Source organism: Erinaceus europaeus, chromosome 3 (assembly GCF_950295315.1).
Source record: "Erinaceus europaeus chromosome 3, mEriEur2.1, whole genome shotgun sequence".
Taxonomy (NCBI): Eukaryota; Metazoa; Chordata; class Mammalia; order Eulipotyphla; family Erinaceidae; genus Erinaceus; species Erinaceus europaeus.
In genome coordinates, this window is record NC_080164.1 from 109913424 (window position 1) to 109939421 (window position 25998).

At 39.3% G+C, this 25998-nt stretch overlaps 1 protein-coding gene across 1 annotated transcript in view; it reads right to left on the reverse strand.

The window, feature by feature from the left end:
- GRID2 (glutamate ionotropic receptor delta type subunit 2) overlaps positions 1-25998 on the reverse strand; it is a 1638698-nt gene that overhangs the window by 1211071 nt on the left and 401629 nt on the right. The gene's annotated exons all lie outside the window — the stretch shown is intronic.

A 25998-nucleotide genomic window follows, 5' to 3' on the forward strand; every position in this document is an offset into this window, starting at 1 on the left:
CGTCAACCCGGCTTTGACCTAGCACGTTATGATTGGGCCCTCCTCAATCGCTATCGAACAGGCCATGGCCGGTGCGCCGCTATGTTCCATTGCTGGGGAGCCAGAGATGACCCGAATTGCCCCTGCGGCTACAGACAATGACCCACATAGTCAACGACTGCCTCCTCTCCAGATTCAAAGGAGGTCTCGAAACTTTACATCAGGCTCAACCTGACGCTGTTGACTGGCTATGGAAGAAGGGCAAACGCTAGAAGAAGAAGTGCTGCACTATGAATTCACTGCTCCTGGAGGGTATTTTTCCCATTTTGTTGTCATTGTTGTTGTTATTGCCATTGCTGCTGTTGTTGTATTGTTGGATAGGACAGAGAAATTGAGAGAGGAGAGGAAGTCAGAAGGGGAGAGAAAGACACCTACAGACCTGCTTCACCACTTGTGAGGTGAACTCCCTGCAGGTGGGGAGCCAGGGGCTCAATCTGAGACTCTTATGCTGATCCCTGTGCCTGGCTCCATGTGCTCTTATTAACCTCCTGTGCTACTGCCCGGCCCCTCAGGTATTCCATACTTTCAGACAGTTGTTAACTTGGGTATGAGAATAACACTAATAATAATATTAATTATATTAATTTTATTAATAATATTAACAATAATATTCTTTGAGAGTCCATGTCTTTTATAATACAAACTGAGTTAGTTATAGATTAAATATATACAGAATTCACTTCAAAATATTCTGGAGTAAGAGAAAGGAACATGCAAGGAAATGGACAGAGCTATTAATGAAGCAAAATGATGGACACATGGTAATTTGCTACACTGCTCTTTCCCATTTGTATTGTCTGAAGTTCTTCCGGATAATAAGTTTAAAAAAATCAATCAAAGTTAGAGAACAAAACTGAATTCAACCTTTGATGGCAGAAATGATACGAATGTTATTTTAATGGATAGTAAAAAGTCCCATCTATTTCAAAGTGCTGCATAGACTATGAAATACAAGCCTTACTAACAACTGAAGGCAAACATTCCATTTCAAGACTTCAGAGTGATAAAAATATCTAGAGACCACATGATTTGAGGAAAGCTGGTAAAAGTAAAGAAAGAGAAGACTCAGGAGAAAAAGTTATCAGAAGCTGATTTTCAAGAATCTGGAAAACGTGAGGTTTGTCAGAGAATACTAACACCCAAAGGGTATATTACAAAGTGAAGAAGATAGATTATCTCTAATCTCACACATCTTCCCTCCCATCTTATTCACTTCCCATCGTTCTTAATTCTTCTTTCATTGGCTTGCCACAATCCCTATTACACTTCCATGAAATGGTTTCACTTACTAACTTTTCTTCTGGTTCCATTTTGACAAGGCTTTTTTACTACTTACCATTCATTTCCAATGACTCTCTCAGTGACTACAAACCACCATATGTTTAAAATAAGAAAACAGGAATCTGGATATGGTAAGTACTATTACCAAACTCAGATGGTAATAAATAAATAAATAAATAAATAAATAAATAAATAAAGGACAGGGCTAGGTAGTGGTGCACCTGCTTAAGTGCTCAAATTACAGTATGCAAGGACCTGGTTTTGAGCCCTTGGTCTCCATCTGCAGGGGGAAAGTTTCAAGAGTGGTGAAGCAGGGCTGCATGAGTCTCCTCTGTGTCTCTCCCACTTATCTTCCACTCCCTTCCCAGTTTCTCTCTGTTTCTGTCAAAGAGAGAAAGAAAGAAAGAAAGAAAGAAAGAAAGAAAGAAAGAAAGAAAGAAAGAAAGAGAGAGAGAGAGAAAGAGAGAGAAAAAGGAAGGAAGGAAGAAAGAAGGAAGGAAGGAAGGAAGGAAGGAAGGAAAGAAGAAAGGTTTTTAAAATTACTTAAAATAGAAGTGTGAATATATGTATTTCATATAATATGAGTGCTTAAGTACTGAAAGTCTTACAAAATGTAATAAATACTGACTTGTGTCTACTGATTCTCTTTGACACCTAGACTCTGAAATGTTAGCACTCATTATACAAATGAGCATTTTAGGATATCCTACTTCATCTGAAATCACTGATAGGAAAGCTAATCAAGTTTAGTAATTAACAATACAGGCTCAAAAGATGAACTCTGGATTCAAAATGCAAACTAACTTGGAGTCATTCGCTTAACCTCTCTGTTCTCAAATTTCATTATTTGTAAAATAAAAACAATTGTGTTAATTATAAAAGTAAATGAATCAAGACATGCAACATATTGAACCCAATGCATAATAGTTCACACTATTTAATAACATTAATATTGAAGTATTAATTTAATAAGTAGCATTGACCACTTACAGACTATTACGTATTGCTCAATTATTGTCAGCAATATCACAATAACTAAGCCTAACTGAAAACTCATTCTGTACTGGACCCTTACAAACTCATGAGGTAAGGAATACCACTGAAATAGTAGATAAAAGATCTCAGAGCAGTTAATATATTGCTAAGCACTTATAAACAAGGAAGTAATATGAGATAAATTTTTTAAAAAGTAGAAAAAAACAGTAATCATTCCAACAGAGAAAATGATGAAACCAAAGCATTGAATCTCTTTTAAAATGCTATAAGATGAAACTGAACCACTTTGTCTCACCAGAAACAAAAATCAACTCCAAATGGACCAAGAACTTGGATGTTAGACCAGAAACTGTCAAATACTTAGAGGAAAACATTGGTGGAACACTTTCCCACCTAAACCTCAAGGATATCTTTGATGATACAAACCCAATTGCAAGGAAGATTAAAGCAGAAACAAATCAATGGGACTACATCAAATTGAAAAGCTTCTGCACAGCCAAAGAAACTATCACACAAACAAGGAGACCCCTCACAGAATGGGAGAAGATCTTTACATGCTATACATCAGACAAGAGACTAATCATCAAAATATACAAAGAGCTTAGCAAACTTAGCAACAAAAAAGCAAATGATCCCATCCAAAAATGGGCAGAGGATATAAACAGAATATTCACTACAGAGGAGATCCAAAAGGCTAACAAACACATGAAAAACTGCTCCAGGTCACTGATTGTCAGAGAAATGCAAACAAAGACAACATTGAGATACCACCTCACCCCCGTGAGAATGGCATACATCAAAAAGGACAGCAACAACAAATGCTGAAGAAGCTGTGGGGTCAAAGGAACCCTTCTACACTGTTGGTGGGAATGTAAATTGGTCCAGTCTCTGTGGAGAACAGTCTGGAGGACTATCACAAGACTAGACATGGACCTTCCATATAACTCAGTAATTCCTCACCTGGGGATATACCCTAAGGACTCCATAACACCCAACAACAACAACAAAAAAAATAATTGTACACCTATGTTTATAGCAGCACAATTTGTAGTAGTTAAAAAAAAGTTGGAAGCAACCCAGGTGCCCAACAACAGATGAATGGCTGAAAAAGCTGTGGTATATATACACAATGGAATATTATGCAGCTGTGAAGAACAATGAACCCACCTTCTCTGACCCATCTTGGACAGAGCTAGAAGGAATTATGTTAAGTGAGCTAAGTCAGAAAGATAAGATGAGTATGGGATAAGCCAACTCATAAACAGAAGTTGAGAAAGAAGAACAGAAAGGGAAACTAAAAGCAGGATTTGACTAAATCTGGAGTAGGGCACCAAAGTAAAAACCCTGGGGTGAGGGTGAGGGTGGATATTTGGTTTCCCAGGGTTGCAGGGGCGGGTTGGGTGCGTGGGTTGAAGCACAGTCTTTTGCTGATGGGAATGGTGTTTATGTACACTCCTACTGATTTGAAGTTATATAAATCACTATTTAATTAATATGATAGGGGAAAATTGATTGTATGTCTCAAACTTATTAAATCACAGACTGCATCTTTTTAATACATAGGCTGAGTCTTTGATATGTTGACTCTCAAAATCCTAGATCAGGGAGAACAAAAGCAACCAGTGGCACAGCTATATACAAATAATGTCAAAGGACATAAATTATGGTGATGTTGTGTATGATACAGCAAATCCTAACAAAGGGGTATTTCAAAGTTAACCCAATTACCAAATAATATGATTATAGCAATAAGTATCTATTGTCTTCTTTAAGAAAGTAGGAACCTCACATTTCCTCTATAGAGCCTATATTTCCCCCAGTCCTGAAACCTCTAGGGTGGGGCTTACTTTGCTGCATGCTTTCTCAATTCAGACCAAATGATACTGCATTTGCTAATCCCAGCCTAATCAACGCAACAAGTACCACTTCAGCATGCTTCACTTCAGACTCTGTCCAGAGACAGGTATGGAATGTCAACCCTTCAGCCTCATTACTCAGGTGAGACCTTTCCTTTCATAGGATTCTCTAATTCCATCCAGGCAGTTCACTTCCTAACAAAGTCCCAAAACCTACATATAGGCCAGGTCCCGTGAGATACAGCATATGTTCACAAGTATCCATAAATTAGGACAAAATATATACCTGAAAGCCAAAGTACACAATAGTCTACAGTGAATCAGTATCAAGTTCCTAATGAAATAGTATCTAATTAGACTTAGATGCCCTCCTCACCTACTTCGTATTACAGTTCCCTCACACACTCCAAAGCTAACCTTAGTGAAGCAAGGACTGCAAAAGCTGAATAAGGGCAAGAGACTGTCATACTTTAATGATGACTCTTTAGTCACTATCAGGCCATCCCATCAGCTGGGGCCCTAATTGGGGAGTCCTGAGATTCCCAAACAGACCTGATGAGTCTAGACCTCAAATAAATCCCCCTCTCCATTGTTACTGCCCATTTCTATCAGGAACAACAAAACATACCCCCTTGTGCCCCCCCCATAGGACTTTACTCTCAACTTGGATCACCAAGAGTGTTTCATCCTTCAAAGGGAGGATGGGCAACATACTCTATGCTACACCTGAGGAAGATAGGTCAATATTGGGGTAGCTTGAAATGTTCCTATTCATGACCACAGAATGTGAGCTCAGATCTACAAGGATGCAGAGGTCACATAGGCTCCTAAGCTGAATATTGACCCCAGACCAAATCAAATTAATGGGGTTTACAGTCAACAATATTTATACCTTTTTCCCATATTAGGGAGCTACTCTCTTCCCTAATCCAGCTTTCTGTTACTTTTCAGACGTGATATCATCTCCCCAGACAATAACTTAGATCCTCCTGCATATCAGATTTCAGGCTCAGGGAAAAAACAAACAAACAAACAAACAAAAACTAGTATTGCCACAGGCTCTTTGGTATATAACTAAAATATGCCTACTAGCTATATACAAAATGGAGAACCCCTCAACTATTCATCTGCATTATTCCAGACTTTAGGGCCATGACTGGTCAACAATTTGTTTGGCTTTGTATGTTAACTCTCTTTTCAGCCACCAGGTTGCAGATGCTAGCATGATGCCTACCAAACTTCCTTGGACAGACAACCCCATCATATGTCCTGGAGCTCTGCTTCTCCAGAGCTCTTCCCCACTAGGGAAAGAGAGAGACAGGCTGGGAGTATGTATCAACCTGTCAATGCCCATGTTCAGTGGGGAAGCAATTATAGAAGCCAGACCTTCTACCTTCTTCATCCCACAATGGCCTTGGGTCCATACTCCCAGAGGGTTAAAGGACAGGAAAGCTATCAGGGGAGGAGATGGGATATGGAGATCTGGTAGTGGGTATTGTGTGGAGTTGTACCCCTCTTATCCTATGGTTTTGTCAATGTTTCCTTTTTATAAGTAAAAAAATAAAAAATAAATGCTGTAAGAGATACTGTAAACTCCTAAAAATGGCAGCAAACAATGACCCCCATTGTTGCTTTAATGATCAGCTTCTCTGAAGGCCGTCTAAATGACAACATAACAGTATGAGGAACATTTAATTCATGTCGAATGAATTGTGTTTCAAATAACCATCTAATTGAAAATTCCATTATCAAAGAATATTGCAACAGCGGTAGATTATAGATTCCTCCAAAGTGATTCAAACTCTCTCCCGGGGTTGTGATGATTCATCTTTCTTCCAGTATCCTGCCCAGTAAAGCTTTTTAAAAAAATTATTATTATTCTTTTTATTTTTGCAGAACTAGTGCCTCAAAAATGCATGACTTCACTGTTGCCAGCCAGCCTCTTCATTCAAATGAAAGAAGCCCAGAGAAAGAGAGACACCATAAGACCTGAAGTTTTCCGGGTGCCTTGGCATCTTCCATGTGCTTCTGGGATTGGATTAGGCCTAGATGCAAGGCAAGTTCCTTACCACTAGCCCTCAGTAGCCCTCAGTGAAGTCCTTCTTGCCATTAGTATTGTCTTCTGATAGCCAAAGTGAAGGAAAGACTTTTACAAGTTCTGGCACATATAATCTCATTAGCTGTGAGGACATCTCTTGGCTCTTCCAGTAAAGACAGACATGATGGATAATTATTCAAACCAAGTCAGTTAGTCAGAGGATAGAAATAAATGAGCGGATACTCTCCCTGATCTCTTGGAGCAGAAGAAGCCAGGCTACTTAATTAAACTACAGGTATTTAATGACTATCCATAAAAGGAAACAGACTTGAAATGGATGATGGATAAGTTCAAAGTTGTCCCAAATGATGTCCAGCTTCTCCTCTATGTATAATATAGATAATATGAATAATATGGATAATATGGCATTCTCTTCCCAGTGAGGAAGTAATGATAGGGGGAAGATGACGAGAGGGTTCTGAACTCTAATTCCATTAGGATCTGGAGAGAGAAGAGTAAAAAGGGAGGGACATTTGGATGTAATAATAATTATATATTTGTGACTTAGAAAGGAAGAGGAGATGGAACTTTTTCAAAAAAATGGGGTGGGGAGGCAAATATATACAAATATAGACAGATAGTTGTAGAAATAATAGTTAACCCATATCTGCAACCGTGGGAGTATAGTAGCTTCCAATGAAGGGAATGAGAACATAGAACTCTGGTGATGGGGATGGTGCAGAGTTATACTCCTGTTATCATGTAATTATGTAAATAAATATTAAATCACTAATAAAATTATAAAAAGAGAGACAGAGAGAGAGAGAGAGAAAGGAAAGAAATGGTGTTCTCTATATTCTGGGCACCTGTTGATCACTGTTGTCATTCACGTAGATGTGAAGGCAAAGTCTCTTTTCCCTCAGCAGAGGATGCCATGTGGACTAGGGGAATAATGGCACAGATTTGCAAGCTTGGTGACTGTTCAAAGCTTCATTTGGTTTATGGCCCCTATATCTTCACCCCTGAGTCCAATTGTTCCTTGTTGGTTTGTTCTCTTAGCCGGGGATTCCCAGCACGTCAGAGACACGACATGCTGGTGAAGTTTTTTTTATCAGCAATTTCATTTAGAAAAAGAGATCTTCTGCCAGCAGTATCCCACTTCATTCTCCATAAGTGCTCTACTTAGGTACCCTGGCAATGCTCACAGCATCGGAGCTGACAGGCTCTAAATTATACAAAGTTTTTTTAGTAGATGGCTATATTTCTGTAATTGTATTATTACTCTAGTTGTCAGTGGGGAATAGAAAGCATAGGGTCGAAGTAGAGAAAATATATACCGTGAACTTAAGTTTTCCTGATGAATTAAATTGGCCATTCTCTTATGCTTATCATATAAGAAAAAAAAGAATAGCACTTTGAAGTGAATACATAGAAGGCTAAGATAGTTAATTTCATTTCTCTATGGACAAGGGTAAACTTTCCAACATTCTCCATAGAGGAAATGTTTTAGAGTTGAGACTCTTCATTTCTAGAGGTGGGCAGTGGAGCATACTGTTGAGCACACAGGTCACTAAGTGCAAGGATCCAGGTTTGAGCCCTAGGCCTCCAGTTGCAGGGGGATGCTTTATGAGAGAAGAAGCAAGGCTTGCAGCTTCCTCTTTTTCGCCCTCCCTCTCTATTCCCTTATCCCTTCCGACTTATGTCACTATCACATAAAATAAAAGCATTAAAAAAAAAAGGAAAGAAACTTGATTTTTCTCACAATGTGTAGGAAGGACAGAGGAAAAAATTTTTTAAAAAAAGCACGAACATGGGAGAGCACGGTAGACTTTATTTAATTATGCTCCAAATATTATCGTGCTATTACTCAAAAGCATGCTTCCAGTTGTGAGAGTCAAGACTTCCCTTTTTAGGATCACATCAACTTCTTTAGACCCAACATCACCAAATCTAGTGAATGTAGTCAGCATGACTACACAAGGACTGGAATACCTGTGTTCCAGCTAGCATGAGCCAGGTGCAGAGCCAACACACCAGCTACCGAACTTACTGGGGATACGAGGGGATCAATATTCCCAGATAACAACAGGTCAGTTCTGTCTTAAAGATATAACAATAGATCTTTAAGGTCTGTGGGGCCTTCTATAATCACCTAAATGCCAACCATGGTGATTTCCCTAATCTGCTGATTGTAACATGAACATGGATGTAAAATGTTGAACTAACTGCAAAGTCAGCTGACTTTCACAAGTTTGTTCAGAAGGATTACACTGTATTCTCGGGGTTCCCGGAAGATGGCGGACTGAGAAGCTGCTAGTGGCTTGAGCTCTGACCACAACTTCTGGAAACGGTAGGATTTTCTGCCTTTAGTAGGCCAGTGGCAAACGTTAGAAGAAGAAGTAGGCCAGTCAATAAGGGGTCCTAGCGGTGACACCAAGGAGGTGACTATAACTTAATTTGGGTTAAGAAATAGAGTAGAAAAAAAGGGGGAAAATTTTTTTTTTCGTTTAATTATAAAGCACACCTCCTTCCCCACCCCCCCCATAACCAGTCCATGGGGACCAGCTCCTAGCAGGCTCCCGTGCTGAGCTTCTGTCTTTACCAAATTCCTGTTCCACCAGGGAGTATCATTCATTCTAAGTCTATACCTTTCTGAAACCTCTGGCCTTTTTTTTCTTTCTAAGTAGCCAACCCCCCCCACCTCACCCCGCACAGTTAATTAAATAATTAAAATTACATATAAAAAATCTTTCCTTTCACCACTCTTTTATGACTGTTCTTTTTCTTATCTTTTTATTTTTTCTCTCTCTTTTTTTTCTTCTTTTTCTCATTCTTGTCATCCTTTCTTCCTTAATCCTACATCTTCCAAAGCCACAGGCCCCAGCCCCCACACCACCAAACAGTGTGCTTTTTTGAATTCACTGATACACATTGGGGAATTATTTTGGGGAAGAATTCTGACTCAGTGTGGACTCTCACTGCGAGTGTCTCTGCTCAACTTCCCTTCCTCCTTTAGCCACCCCTAGAATATACAGTGGATAGTAGATTTGCATAACTGTCTATTTCAGCCATCCTTGTCTAGTCCTGAGGGGTTTTTTTCTTTTCACTACTCTTTAATTACAGCTCTTTTTCTTCTCTTTTCCCTTTCTCTCACTTATCTCTTTTTTCTTTTTTTTCTTTTTCTTTCCTTTTTTTTATCTTGTCATACAAGTACTTCTTCCTTCCTTCTTCTTTGCCTTTCTGAATTTGTGAATTATTTTGGGGAATAAATCTGACTCAGAGTGGACTCTCTATGTGTGTATCTCTGCTCTAGTTCCCTTTCCCCTCTTGTTACCCCTATAATATACATTGGATAGCAGATTTGCATAACTGTCTATTCTTGCTATCCCTTCTTTCTTTTCTCTTTCTTCTTCACTGGGATTTGGTTACTGTTTTTTTCACAGACTGGAGAAATTGTCTGGCTAACTGGTAGTGATTAAACTGCTTCAATACTTGCTTCAGTTGCTACTGTAATTCCTGAGGTTGGTGAGTGCAATTGTCATAAAGGTATTTAGTACAGTGTTGCTTGTGCTCAAAACACAACAACTGAGGAACAACAGAGCATAAAAAAAGAAACACATAAATCAAAAAAATGGGTAAATCAAAAACAAATAAAACTGCTACTCCAATGAATGAAGACAAGAGCCCTGAAGAAACTACAAATCAGCCAGAAGTAACCATAGATAAGAAAAGTATGCAAGCAATAATAATCTTATTCATCACAGAAATGAAAACAACATTGGAGAAAAGGAATGGCAGTATTAGGGAAACAACAGTTGAGACCCCCAAGGAAAATACTGATTATCTTGAGGCAATTAGAGAACTGAAAGCTGAAATAGCTGTAATGAAGAAAGAAGCTGAGGCAAGGGAAAGCAGACTACAGAATTAGTCAGACAGAGGATGAGTTAGAGAAAACTAAGAAAGAGGTGAAAGAGCTTAAAAAGAGATTGAGAGACACTGAAAACAACAACAGAGACATATGGGATGATCTCAAAAGAAGTAACATTCGCATAATTGGCCTGCCAGAGGAAGAAAGAGAGGAAGGGGAAGCAAACATTCTAGAGGAAATAATAGAAGAAAACTTCCCAGACCTGAATAACAGAAAGGACATCAAGATTCAAGAGGCCCAGAGAGTACCAAACAGAATCAACCCAGACCTGAAGACACCAAGACACATCACAGTCACAATGAGAAGTAGTAAGGATAAAGAAAGGATCCTAAAGGCTGCAAGAGAGAAACAAAAAGTCACATACAAGGGAAAACCCATAAGATTATCTGCAGATTTCTCCACTCAAACTCTAAAAGCTAGAAGAGAATGGCTGTCGTTTTCGACGGGTTATGTTGTTTTTGCCGGGCTGTCTTCATGGGCGGGTAACAGACGACCAGGGACTCATGGTTGAGCTGTAGGCAGTATCTCTTTATTCATGCAGGACGCAGCACAATCTAAGACGAGCTAAGCTAAACTCAAGTACTCCAAAACTCACAATGCTGTCTTTATATATACTTGCCAAGTAGGGTGGAAACAGGATGTGACATAGAGAGGGTGGAGAGAAAAGTGACTGGTGAAAATCAGAGTGTGACAAGGAGAGGGCAGAGCAAGCAAGAATCCTATCACTGAACCACCAATGCCCTGGGGGGAAGGTGGTGCTTGTTAACAGTGGTTATGTAAATAGAATGAAGTGGTTATGTGAATAGAATAGTGTTAAGCAGGGGGGATTTAAACTAAATGAAACAGACGGGGCCTCATGCATACCAACAAATGGAAAGATATCTATCGAGCCCTGAATGAAAAAGGGTTTCAACCAAGGATAATATATCCTGCTAGATTTCATTCAAACTAGATGGAGGGATCAAAACCTTCTTAGACAAACAACAGTTAAAGGAGGCAACCATCACCAAACCGGCCCTGAAAGAGGTTCTAAAAGACCTCTTATAAACAAGAACATCACTATAATACTGGCAATATATCAGAGCAAACAAAAAAAATTTTTTTTGTACAATGGCACTACAATACATTAAATCCATAATATCAATAAATGTCAATGGCTTAAACTCACCCATCAAAAGGCACAGGGTGGGGGGATGGATCAGAAAACATAATCCAACCATATGCTGCTTGCAAGAATCCCATCTGTCACAACAAGATAAACACAGACTTAAAATGAAAGGATGGAAAACTATCATACAGGCTAACGGACCACAAAAAAGGGCAGGAACAGCCATTCTCATCTCAGACACGATAGATTTTAAATTAAAAAAAGTAAAAAAAGATAGGCAAGGACACTACATAATGATTAGAGGATCAATCAGCCAAGAAGACTTAACAATCATTAACATCTATGCACCCAATGAGAGACCATCTAAATACGTCAAGCACTTACTGAAAGAATTTCAAAAATACATTAATAGTAATACAATAATAGTGGGAGACTTCAATACCCCACTCTCACACCTAGACAGATCAACAAAGCAGAGAACCAACAAAGATACAAGAGAATTGAATAAAGAGATTGACAGACTAGACCTCTTGGACATTTTCAGAGTCCTTCACCCCAAAAAAAACTGGAATACACCTTCTTTTCAAATCCACATAACACATACTCAAGGATAGACCACATGTTAGGCCACAAAGACAACATCAATAAATTCAAGAACATTGAAATCATCCCAAGTATCTTCTCAGACCACAGTGGAGTAAAACTAACATTTAACAACAAACAGAAAATTATTAAAAGTCACAGAATTTGGAAACTAACCAACATACTCCTTAAGAACCACTGGGTCAGAGATTCACTCAAGCAGGAAATTCAAATGTTTCTGGAAACAAATGAAAATGAAGACACAACCTATCAAAATATTTGGGACACAGCTAAAGCAGTACTGTGAGGGAAACTTATAGCCATACAATAACATATTAAACACCAAGAAGAAACTCAAATGAACGACCTTACTGCACACCTCAAGGATTACACTGTATTCTCATGATTTAAACAATGCACCCTCAGAGGTTTCAGTAAACAATTACTTTCCAGAATACAATCTTTCTGAAGAGCCTCTTTCCAAGAAGATAGGAAAAACAAGGAAAGAGAACAATACAGGTTAGATAAAGTGACCTCAAAGGTCTTTTACATCTCAAAGTCCCATGAATTATTATTTTCTCTTAATTTTTATTGTATTTATTTTATTTATTTGATAGAAACAGATAGAAATAGAAGAAAGGGGAGATAGGGAGAGAGACAGAGAGATACCCTGCTTCATCACTTGCAAAGCTTTCCCCCTGAAGGTCGGACTGGGCTTGATTTCAGGTCCTTGTGCATTATAACATGTTTGCACAATGAGGTGTGCCACCACCTGGCCCCTGCAAGATTATTCTCTATGAATAATACTATCCTATACTTAAATAGAGAGGAATAAATTATTCATTATAGGAAAAAAGACTGAAGAAAAGGAAATACAGGAGTATATTTACACCCTAAACAAACACTCAAAATAGCTATTCATCCTTCTTGCCACTCATTCAACTTTAATTAATTAAGATGTTTCCTTAAGTTGGATTTTCCTTGGCATAGTGGGGTCTGACCTCACACATTATCTAAAGGGCATGGGGACTCAAGCCACAATAAACTCTTTCCCTTCGGCTTTATTACTTCTCATGTCCAGTGACCTGGAAAGGATGGGGAAAGCATTTCTGCCTTCAGTCTACAGATACCTATCACACCATGTGCAGAATGCTCCCAGTTTTCAGAGCCTGGCCTAGTAGCCAGTCAGGAAGAGAGGAAGAGTTTCACCTGCAGCACAGGAAACAGACATTTATGAAGTCAATCTCTGCACCTGAGTGGGAGAGACCCAGGTGTGTGTATGTATATGTATATGTATATGTATATGTATATGTATATGTATATGTATATGTATATGTATATGTATATGTATATGTATATGTATATGTATATGTATATGTATATGTAATCTTTACTTATTTATTGGATAGAGACAGCCAAAAGTCAAGAGGGAAGGGGGTAATAAGGAGGGAGAGAGACAGAGAGACCCGCAGCCCTGTTTCACTACTTTCAAAGATTTCCTCTTGTAGGTGGGGATCAAGGGTCTCAAACCCAGTTCCTTGTACATTGTAACATGTGCTCTCAACCAGGTGCACCACCACCTGGCCTAGACTTTTTTTTCCATTCCTTTTTCCAAGTTCCTTTACTGGGAAAATAATGGTTTGTTGATACAGGAGCCAAGTTTCCTGTAACAACAAGTTTCCTGTATCACCTTCCTGTGGCAGGTGTCTGCATCACCACTTCTACCAACAACCATTCTGTACTGGGGTACCAATGCACCTCCCTTTCCCCCAATTCCCCTAGTCCAGAGTCCTTTGCTTTGCTGCAAAATACCCCACACAGCCCATGCACGCCTTAAGTTTAACTTTTTATCTCCTTCTCCTCTTGGTTTATCTCACATAACATGATTCCTTCAAGTTTCATCCAAGATACATGAGGGATCCATTTCTGAATCAACCCAGGTGTGGCTGCCCTTCAACCAAAGCTCAAAATCCCTATGTCCTTCCCACAAACTACATTTTCCCTAGTCTTTCCCACAAACTGCTTCCTCTCATATTTTTCCTGTATGCACAACCATTTCCTACTTTGGCCTGTAAAAAAACCTGCTTGTAAGAGATGAGGACCATCCTGAATCTTTCAGGTTCTTCTAATAAACCTGCCTTTGTTTTCTAAAATGCATGTCCTGCTCTCTTTCTCCTCCTCCTTGAAATTTGCTATAGTTATGGGAAAGGAGAAGATTTTAACAGTTTCTAAATCTGAGGAGTACTCTATAAATATGGCAGCAGACAATAGAAATAAGGAGGGTGGCCTGGGCATGCCTCCACAACAACATTCTTCTGTATAACCAGTAGTGGATTAGATCAGAAGTGATGGTGAGCTTAGATGCATATTTTTTTTTATAAAAAAATGCGTAGGTTTTTCATATTTTTATAGATGCTATTTCAGTGGCATGTATACGTACTCATCAAAGAAAACTACATTAATTACTTTATTTTCTTAAACATAATTTTTATTAGTGAGTCAACACAGATTTACAAAATCATAAGATAAAAGTGGTATGATTCTACACTGTTACCACCATCAGAATTCTCTGTCCCCTGTGGAAATTGCAATAGTTCTCCTCAGGTCACAAATACTAGCTGACTAAATCTGTGTCTGCCTGTCTGCCTGCCTGCCTATCTATCTAATCAATCAATCTATCTACCTACCTATCTATCTATCTATCTATCTATCTATCTATCTATCTATCTATCTACACATGCATCCATCTATCTATCTATCTACACATGCATCCATCTATCTATCTATCTACACATGCATCCATATAAGTACATATAGAGTACACACACACACACACACACACACACACACACACACACACACACACTTCCCCCTTTTTTCTATGGCTCTGCCTTCACTTTCTAAGTCACAACCACAATTTTTTTCCTTATTATTAATATTTCTGAATGTCTTTTCTTTTCCTCTTTTCTCTCAGAATAGAAAAACAATGCCTGACTTTCTCTGGTGTTTTGCAGATTCACTTCTGTTTCAATGATGGTATAACAAATAAAGATACAGGTGATATACATTTCAGGTCCTGGTGGAACTGGGCTTCAGAGCTCTCTGGTCATCTTCCCCTAACATTTCTCCCCCTCTGGGAGTATGGGCCAAAAATTTTTATGGGTTTCATAAGGTGTGAGTTCTGGCTTCTGTATTTACTTCTCCACTGGACATGGGCATTGGTCAATGGTCTATACCCCCAGCCTGTTTCTGTCTTCTCCTAGTGGGGTACAGCTCTGGAGAGTTGAAGTTCCAGGATACACTGGTGAGGTCATCTGGCCAGGAAAGTAAGAATGGAATCACTACATGAATTATTAAAACTTACAAAGGAGAATTAAATATATTTTAATGACACCTTGTGCGTTCATTTATTTATTTTATTTTTTACAATTTCAAACAATCCTTTATTGAAGCACCTTCCTTCATAATTCTTAGCTAGCTGGGCATTCCACAGCACCACTGTTGATGTCACCTATGAGCCATCAATATTGCTGCCACACAGACTGAGTCATCCCCAGGATCTTTTGGATGGTCCCAGAGAGTTCTCTAGCTGAAGATCAGTGCTTCGTTTGCTGAGCAACATTAACGATTTCATCTAAAGTCATGTTTCCATTGCTTAATGATTTTCTGCTTTTTCCTGTCTCTTGGATGTTCTTTGGGGTTTTAAATGATGAGACCAGACAGACGGAGCCAAGATGGCAGCTTGGAGACAATACCTGGTGCGAGCTCCATGAGGAAACTGCTTCAACCTGCAATTCTCAGAGAGGGTAGGATTTGGGGGCCAGCAGTAGAGGGCAAGAGCAAGGGTCAGGGTGACACCAAAAACCCACTCTTGGTCTGGGAAACAGAGGCCAGAAAGGAAAAGGAAAAGGGATCTTTGACTTGGCTATTTCTGAACTCACCCTCTCCCCCACTCCAAAACTAGCCCCCATTGGCTGGCCAGTTCCTCCCAGCAGGCTTCCTGTGGAGCTAACTTCTTTACCAAGATTCCTGGCTCAGCAGGGGTGTCATTTTGAGCCTTTTAAAATTTTTTGTTTATTTACTTATTTATTTATTCCCTTTTGTTGCCCTTGCTGTTTTTTTTATTGTTGTAGTTATTGTTATCAATGTCATTGTTGTTGGATAGGACAGAGAGAAATGGAGAGAGGAGGGAAAGACAGAGAGGGGGAGAGAAAGATAGACACCTGCAGACCTGCTTCACCACTTGCAAAGCAACCCACCTGCAGGTGGGGAGACAGGGACTCGAACTGGAATCCTTATGCTGGTCCTTGCCCTTTGCACCACCTGCGCTTAACCTACTGGTTGTTTTTTTTTTTTCCTCTCTCTTTTTGAAGGGGACTGGAGCTCTATTTGAGTGAAAGAATACCTGACCAATCAGTGCCTGAGCCCTGACTGGGAAAGACTAGCTATTTACATCTGGAGTTTTTTTTTTTTTTTTTTTTTTGATACTTCTTGCAGTTGTTCATCTTTGCTTGATTTAGGAAGGGGACCAGGCTCTATGCAGCCAATCTGGAGCGGTCCAAGCTGCAGAATTACTGTTAAGGTTTTTTTTTATTATTATTCTATTTTATTACTATTATATACACGTGTCCTTTTTCCCTCATCTTCCGGCTGACCAAAATAAACTGTTGTTGCTTTTTCCATTGATAGGTGACTGGGTGTGCTATCCATTGTGGGAGGAAATTGCTTCTCTCACACGATTTTCTCCACCCTCCTTTTTCTTTCTTCCTAGCTAATCCCAAAAGTCTCTTTCCTTTCACTGCTTTTTCTTTTCTTTCTTCTTTTTCTTTCTGAATTCACTGGCACTTGTTTGTGAATTATCTTGTGGAAAAAGTCGGACTTGGAGTCGACTCCTTCTTTTCCTTTCTCTCTCTCTCTCCTTCTCTCTCTCTCTCTCTCTCTCTTCTCTCCTTACCTTTCTCCTCTTGCTATCTCTAGAATTTATAGTGGACAGTTGATTTGTGTAATTATTCTTGCTGTGTCTTATCTTTTGTCTTCTTTTTTTCCTTTTCTTTTTCTTTTGTTTTTGTTTGTTTTTTGGACTGGAGGTGTTGTTTGGCTAACTGGTTTTGGTTGAACTGAATCAATCTTTGCTTCAGTTGCTATTGCTGTACTTTCTGAGGTTTGTGACTGTATGTGTGAAAAGAATTTAGTTCACTGTGGCTTGTACTCAAAACGCAACAACCGAAGAACAGCAAGACAGAAAAGTAAAAACCACATCAATTAAAAATTGTTAAATCAAGAGCAAATAAATTGCTTCCACAATGGATCAGAACAGGAGTTCAGAAGAAACTCCAAATCAGTCAGACGTAACCATAGATAAGAAAAGCATTCAAGCAATACTATACCTAATCACAGAAATGAGAACAACTCTTAAGGAAAGAGCTACCAGAAATAGGGAAACAATAGATGAGACCCTCAATAAAAATACCAGATACCTAGAGGTAATTAGAGAACTGAAAGCTGAAATAGCTGAGCTAAAAGGCCAGTTATCAGAACAAGCTAATACTATAACTGAATTGAAGAAGGAAGCTGAGGGAAGGGAAAGCAGATTAACAAGCAGAAAACAGAATTAGCCAGAGAGAGGATGAGCTAGAGAAGAATAAGAAGGAGGTAAAAGAGCTAAAAAAGAGATTGAGAGACACTGGACACAACAACAGAGACATATAGGATGATCTCAAAAGAAGTAACATTTGCATAATTGGCCTACCAGAGGAAGAGAGGAAGGGGACGTGAACACCCTATAGGAAATAATAGAAGAAAACTTCCCAGCCCTAAACAATAAAAAGGACATTAAGATTCAAGAGGCCTAGAGAGTCCCAAACAGAATCAATCCAGACCTGAAGACACCAAGACACATCATAGTTACAATGAAAATGATGAAAGCAAAGTCAGAAATCACTTCTGTCTGGGCCCTGGATAGTTATTTTCACTGTCATCTTCTGATCCTTTCAATCTCCAGTAACCTTGGCAAAGTCATCACCACCATTTTTGGAGACAGAGAAAGCAGGTCAATCATGGGGGCCACGGCAGAAGTGGTGCTGTATTCCCCACTGGCACATCCTAGGTCCAGGATTTTGATTTTCTTGGGACTGAATTTCAGTGGCATGTTGGACCCAGCTCATGTTGGATGAACACGATTCAGGTCAGATTCAGGATGACCCAAGAAATTTGCACCTTTGGCCTCCTCCAAATATTGCTTTGAGCCTAACTGTATATAGTTCGGAAAAAAATTTCTTGTTCCTAATGACAGCAGGACAATTGTCTTGTTTTTTCTTAAACATTTTCCTTTATTACTGACTAGAGACAAGAGAGAAGTTGAAAGGGTAGGGGAGAGATAGAAAGGAAGACAGAGAGATACCTGCAGTCCTCCTTCACCACTCATGAAGCTTTCACCTGGCTTGTGAGGCCAGGGGCTTGAACTGGATACCTGTACACTCTAATATGTGCACTTAACCAGGTGTACCATTGCCTGGGGCCCAACAATTGTCTTATAGTTGGAAACAGTACAAACGATGAATGATACTGAGATTTGCAAAACAGTGAACCCAGCCTCAGCAAAGTCAGATGATTTCTGAAGAGCTCATTTTTGTTAGGTGATTGTCCTTGTTTTCCTGGATCTATTTCTGTGGATGTCTCAGTTGTAGCTGATGAGTTTTGTTAAGATTGATAGTTGTAGATATTTGTTGGTTTCAGGGAGATCAGTTCTATTTCCTATTACCCCATAGCCAGGCTTCCCAAAAATCCACCCTTGTGTATTTATTTATTTATTTATTTATTTATATACTTACGTATTCACTATGCCTCAAGGGTTATTGCTGGAGCTCAGTGCTGGTACTAGAAATTCATAGCTCCTGAAGGTCATTTTCTTCCATTATTATTTTTTTAAATTACACAGGACAGAGAGATACTGAAAGGAAAGGGGAAGAAGAAGGGAAAAGATAGACACCTGCAGACTATTTTCACCAATTGTTAAGTGACACCCCCACCCCCCACAGGTGGGGAACCAGGATCCATTGTGTGTCCTGGCACTTAGTACTATGTGCGCTTAACCCAGTGTGTCACTGCCCTACCCCTCCCTTATGTATTGATTAAAAAAAAATGGATCAATTAATTCTACAGAGCATTTGTTATTGTCATTTACACAAGATATTAGATTCATTTTAATAAGAAATTTTAAAATATAATTGAGACATTTCCGCCTAGTTTTTATATCTCAGTCAGATATTCTCACTAGATGTGTCTTCAATACATGCTCAAACATTTAACAAATCTCTGACCCTTTGACGAAAATCAGTAGATATATTTTCCAGAGAGAAAGGATAGATGTCGAAACAACATTTTGTAGACTGCTTATTAAGAATATAAGATGGCTCTAGCCATTGACAAGAACATAATTAGCACACAGCTGACATCAGCCTCAGGAGCATGTAATGAACTTAAGGAAATCCCCCAAGGGATTGTGGGTTTATAGCAAGTTATTTAAGCAGGAGGCGGCGGTAGTGCATCTGGTTAAGTCCACATGGCACAAAGTGCAAGGACTAGCGTAAGAATCCTGGTTCGATGCTCCCAGAGAGATAGAGAATGGGAAAGCTATCAGGGGAGGGGGTGGGATATGGAGATTGGGTGGTGGGAATTGTGTGGAGTTGTACCCCTCCTACCCTATGGTTTTGTTAATTAATCCTTTCTTAAATAAAAAAAAATTAATTAATTAAAAAAAAAAGAATCCTGGTTCGAGGTCATGGGGGCTTGCTTCACAAGTGATGACTCAGCTCTGCTTCATTGCTTGTGAAGCGAGCTCCTCCTCTGCCTTCCTCTCCTCTCTCAATTTCTCTCTGTCCTTTCCAACAACATTAACAATAACAACAGCAAGGGCAACAGGAAAAATGTCCTCTAGTAGCTGTGGATTCATAGTGCAGGCACTAAACTCCAGCAATAACTCTGGAGGGGAAAAAAATGGAAAGAAAGGAAGGAAGGAAGGAAGGAAGGAAGGAAGGAAGGAAGGAAGGAAGGAAGGGAGGGAGGGAGGGAGGGAGGGAGGGAGGAAGGGAGGGAGGGAGGGAGGGAGGAAGAAAAGGAAGTTATTTAAGCAAGTGTCTGGCAGAAATAGAACTCTCTGTTCCTGCTGTACTTGCCTACTCTGAGGGACCTGAACAGGTATAGCCCAGCCCTGGTAACTAGCTCAAAGACTCCTGGCTCCCCACCTTCATGACTATCCCATCTTTGTCTCTTTGTCTATTTTGTTGTACCTAAGAAACCCACTATGTAATAAACTTCTTGTTTCTTTAAAGCCCACAGGAAGTTTTTATTTTTTAATTATGATATTTAACCATTTGCTTACCCTTGTGGAGAATGTGGACAGAAAATATTATTCAATGGCATCACTACCTTTAAACTTAAACAATGTCTGTCTTTAAAAAAAAAAACAAACAAAAAAAACCCTTTAGTAGCAGGCTGAACCAAGTTGAGCTCACACTATTATAAATGTCACCCCTTGGTGACATGTTCTATCCCCACTCAGCATTTAAGCTTTTGTGTTGAACCCAGACTGTTTCTGTGCTGAGGTCAGTCTCCAGTCTTTCCTAGGCCTGCATGTCTCCCTCTGAAGACCTGATGACTCTTATTTTATACATACATTGGATTAATCTTTTATATACAAAAAGACCACAGCATAAAAGTTTTCTTCAATGAGCTAGAGGCCAGGCTTGAACTTGGGTCATGCACATGGCAAAGCAGCTCATTTTAGGTAGATATTTTGCCAGCCCTGAATGTCCTAGTCTTTAATGTTCAGTTCCAGAAAGGAAAATAAGGAAAAATAAAAATAAAGGGAGTGGAGAGAATATGTGTAGGCATTTTCTTTAAACCAAAGTATCAAGACTTTTAGCAGTGAGAGCAAATAACATTATATACTAACAGAAGGCTTAATAAAAAACATGATCCCAGCCCCCCCCCCCCCCCCCCAGTGCAGTATGGTTCCGGTGCTCAAACCTGGGTCAACTACATGGCAAAGCTATCTCATAAGCCAGATGTTTCTTGTTTTTATTCCTTGGCATCTAGATAAACTGGGAGTGTTAGTAGTGGTAGCAGTAATTGAAAGGGTTTTATTCTTTAGCTGAGATGAGATTGGAGTTTCTGTAAATTGTACAGTTACATTTATTTACATTGATATGTATAGATGTTTTCTAGAAATGTTATTTCTTTTTTTATATTTTTATTTATAAAAAGGAAACATTGACAAAACCATAGGATAAAAGGGATACTTACTTATTTCTTGCAAGAGTACTGCTCAGTTCTGACTTAAAATGGTGCTGGGGGATTGAACCAGAGACCTTTGGTAACTCGGACATGAAAGTCTTTTTTCATAGCCATTATGCTTTCTTCTTCCCGGCCCTCCAAAATTGCTCCATCTATTAAATGTCCACTCATTTTAGAGAATCATCCTAATGAAGCTATTCTCTGTTGACAATTGTTAATGCATCCTACACTTATTTAGAGGACCATTAATTCCAACAATAGGATTTAATGGTCATTACTTGCAGAAGCATCTTTGGAAAACATATAATAATAATTGTAATAAGATGGATGTGATATTTTTTTTTACAGTTAGAAGTATGTATTGTATTAATTATTTTTCATTTCAGAAAAAAAGTGTGTTTGGGGGTGGAGTGAACATAGTGCCTCATGGGATGTATATTATTTTAATATATATATATTTTATTTATTATTGTCTAGAGAAAGAGAGAAATTGAGAGAGGAGGGGGAGATAGAAAGGGAAAAAGACAGAGAAATACCTGCAGCTCTGCTTCAACACTTGTGAAGCTTTCCTCCAGTAGATGGGGATGAGGGGCTTGAACTTAGGACCTTTTGCACTATAATGTGTTCATTTAACCAGGTGTGCCAACACCTGGTCCAGGGATGTATATTATTTATACAAGAAAACATACTCATTATTCACTTGACAAAAGAACAAAGTAGGACTTTCCTCGATAGTTTTGAAAGACCTCAAAATTTCATTTTTTTGGTATGAAAATGAGTAATGTGTAGACAATTTTGATGCTATAATGGGTGAAATGCTCAAATTAAAGTCAGGTGACTATTTCAAAGAACATGCATCTCCCCTTAGTCATCAGCTAAAGATAGTCCCATTGTAAATGCTTACATTAATTATTATTGCCTCATTTTTATTTTTTCATAATAATTTGTGCAATTACCTTATTACTTCAGTAGAGGCAATAGCATGTTAATGACAGAATTATTATCTATTTAATAACACCAAATGGAAGTGCTATCTAGAAGCAGGGAATGTTAACAACAAAGTTGGTTAATGAACTGAGTTTAATTCGTATTAGTTAATACCTGGTTAATTAGTTAATATCTGGTTGAACATATATAAAGCACAGAGACCCAGGTTTGAACCTCTAGTTGACATCTGCAGTGGAAAAGCTTTTTGACTGGTGAAGCAGTGTTGGAGTTGCCTTTCTCTTCCCCCCTCCCCTTCCCTCTCAATTTCTGGCTGTCTCTATACAATAAAAAAATAAAGTTAATTAAAAAATTACAAGGGCAAAGGTATGGAGATACATAACTGTCTCTCATTACTGAACATGAATGTAGTTTGGATTGCCATCAAGAGTTGATGATATTGATTTTGTGATGAGCTTGGCTCATACTCATCCCCAGAGCCACACCAAGAATGACACTGAGGGGAATCCTTCAGCACTGACGCTGAAAAGACAGAGCAGCCATGCAAAACACTTTCCAAAAAGTATTGCTTTCCAGAGGTTCAGGAAAGTGACCTTGACCCAGTGGTACAGTTCAGGACTCGGCACTTGGGAAGTGGTTCAGCCATAATGAGCAGATCTTGTATGCCCCAAACTCTTGATTCTACCCTTGGAGTCTTCTGTGCCATTGTGGATGCTTTCTCTCTATTGCTCATTCTCTTATGAACCACTCTACCAAACACACAAAATAAAAGGTTTGAGAGGTGGTTCAACAGGGTGACTGCACACGTTTTAAGTTAGGATTGTGTGAATTCCCTGAGACTTTCAGGAAAGGTGATTTTAAAATAAAGTCAGAATCACAACTATATCTTCCACCTCACTGCAGATTTTTCCAAGACTGACTCTTTTTGTTGTAGTTTTCCACACTTTTGTATCATTATGAGAGAAATGGAATGAACAGTGTAAAAACCAGTGTCTCATTCTTCCTCCCTCACCCCACCTGCGTTACTAATGTGAATAACACTTTCTCGCTGTCATAGTAACTGATAATGATACATGTTCTGCCCACAGCTATTTTAAAGATTCATCTATCTGACAATCTTATGGAATACTTAAAATAGAAATATTATTACCTCTAAAGTTATAAATGAAAATGCTACACATGCAAATAAACCGGGCAGAAGAGACTCAAAATGGCCTTGATAATAGCTATAATTTCTCATAATTAAATGATTACTTCAAGGTGCAGGTATGTCTTAAGGAAGAAAATGTTGAGAAAATAATTTCACGCAAAACCAAAACTGAATTATCCTTGTCCTTATGGAACACCACCTACATTACCATTGGAATTTAATTCAACAAAGGGAAGGAAGTCAAAGAGCATTATTAGATGCATACAATGAAAATGAACACATTCATATATAAATAAAGGGCATATACTGATTGCGTTGATGCAGGGATAAACAGAATAAAAGAAGTAGATGCCTGTGGCAAAGGAAGAGTCACATTTTAAAGTAATGGGCAGAGACTGAGAGACGCTCACCTGGCAGTGAATGCAACTCACCTGACCCATAAAGCTTGGGTTTTGAGCCCGAGCACTACATGGGAGCATCATGGAGACACCAGGGAAGATTCATGGTTGATGGAGTAGTGCTATATTCTCTGTCCTATTTTATTTTATTTTATTTTATTTTATTTTATTTTATTTTATTTTATTTTATTTTTTTGCCTCCAGGGTTATCTCTGTGTCTCTGTGTTGGCATTATGAATTCACTGCTCCTGGCAGCCATTTTTCCCATTTTATTAGGTAGGGCAGTGAAATTGAGAGAGGAGGGGGTGATAGAAAGCAGGAGAGTGATATACCTGAGAACAGCATCATCTCACTTGTGAAGGCTTTCCCCTGAAGGTGGGGAGAGGGGCTTGAACCTGGATCCTTATATGGGCCCTTGTACTTAGCACTTTGTATGCTTAACTGGGTGAGCCACAGCCTGGGCCCCTCTATCATCTTTCTTAATCTACCTCCCCTCTCTCTCCTACCCTATCTCTATCTCTCTCTAAAATAAAGAATGAAGGGACCAGAAGGTGGGTCATCTGGTGGAACGAACATTTTATCATCATTAGGGCCAGTTCAAGTCACCAGCCATCACAGGAGGGCAGCACCAGGCAAAAGGGGGAAGCTTCCTGAGCAGGAGAGAGGTTAGATATGGTGCGTCTCCTTTGTCTCTCACCATCCAACTGGAATAAAGAAGTAAAAAATAAGTCAACCAGGAGCAGTAAAGTGGCGTTTCACAGGCGTGAAGTCCTGGTAAAGGGACGGAAGGAAGGAAGGAAGGAAGGAAGGAAGGAAGGAAGGAAGGAAGGAAGGAAGGGAGAGAGGGAGGGAGGGAGTGAGGGAGGGAGGAAGAAAGGAAGGAAGGAAGGGAGGGAGGAAGGAAGAGAAAATAAGTCAGGGAAATCACTCACTCAGGAGGGTACCTGCTCTCATATAAGTGATTCATGTTCAAGCTCCAGGTACATAACACTACTTGGGAGCGTGAATGCACTCTACTCCCTGACCACAACACAGTGTTTTTTAAGCATGGCAAATTCAGTCTCCACACCAATATGCCCTTAGAATTTTCAAGAAGGAAATAGAAATTGTATTATTTCTTTCTTGTTTTTAATCTTTTAAAATATTTTAATTCATTCATTATTGGATTGAGACAGAGAGAAATCGAGAGGGGAGGAAAGGATAAAGAAGGAGAGAGAGAGGTACCTGCAGCCCAGCTTCACCACTCTTGAAACTTCCCACTGAAGGTGTGGACCAGGACCTTGAACCTGGGTCCTTGTGCACTTAACCAGGTATACTACCAATGGTCCCTCAAAACCAATATTCTCTTTTTATAGTTTTATTTATTATTTATTGGACAGAGACAACCAGAAATTGAGAGGGAAGAGGGAGACAGAGAGACACCCTGCTTCACCATTTCCAAGCTTTCCCCTTGGAGGTGGGAATTTGCTGTTTGATCGTGGGTCCTTGCACATTGTATGTTACAATGTACACTCAACCAAGTGTGCCACTGCCCAGCCCTCACTATTCTTATCAAATATCTATTTCCATTTCTGCACCCACACAAAACAGTACTTCACTAAGGCAAAGGATACACATTAGCAAAAATTAAAGAGAGAGTAGTATAAAAACAACTGGAATAGACAACCCCAAATTTTTCATTATTCAATCTGGTGAAATTTGCTCAAAAATATAAATATTTACATCTACACTAACATTGCCTTTTTAAATCAAACATCCTACTAAAAGGAATGGTCTCAATGAGTAAACCTTTCCTTTTGCTTTAAGACTCAAGGGGATAATTATCTTGGCCTCTGTTCCCTGTGTTTCTTTTTCTTGGTGCAGGAACCTTTGGTGGGCTTGTCTAAGACAGACATAGAAAAGAAAATGCCTGTCTCCTCTCCCTGACATCCAGCCCTTTCACCAAAGTAACTGAACATTAATTAACGAGATTTTCCCAGCCCCTCAGACACAAGTGCTGTTAGTGCCTTTGGGACTTCAGCTATGTCTTCCTTCCCTAATGTGGTAAAACTCATTCCCTCTACAGTCTTCCTCCTGCCTTCCCTCTGCTTGAGGTACATGCTTGTTTTCCCCTCAGCATTCCTTTCTCAAGTCTATAGTGCCAAGTTATGGTCACAGGGTTTTGAGATTTTTTTTTTTTTTTTGCCCACCTCTCTTGATTTTTCTCTGTCCTATCCAACAACAATGACAGCAGTAACAGTAATGATAGTCCAGAGGTGGTGCAGCAGACAACAATGATAAACAACAAGGGCAACAAAGTGGGAAAAAAATGGCTTCAGGAGCAGTGGATTTGTACTTTGAGAAGTTGAAAGCATTCACCACTGATGACTGAAGTTGTTTGCTA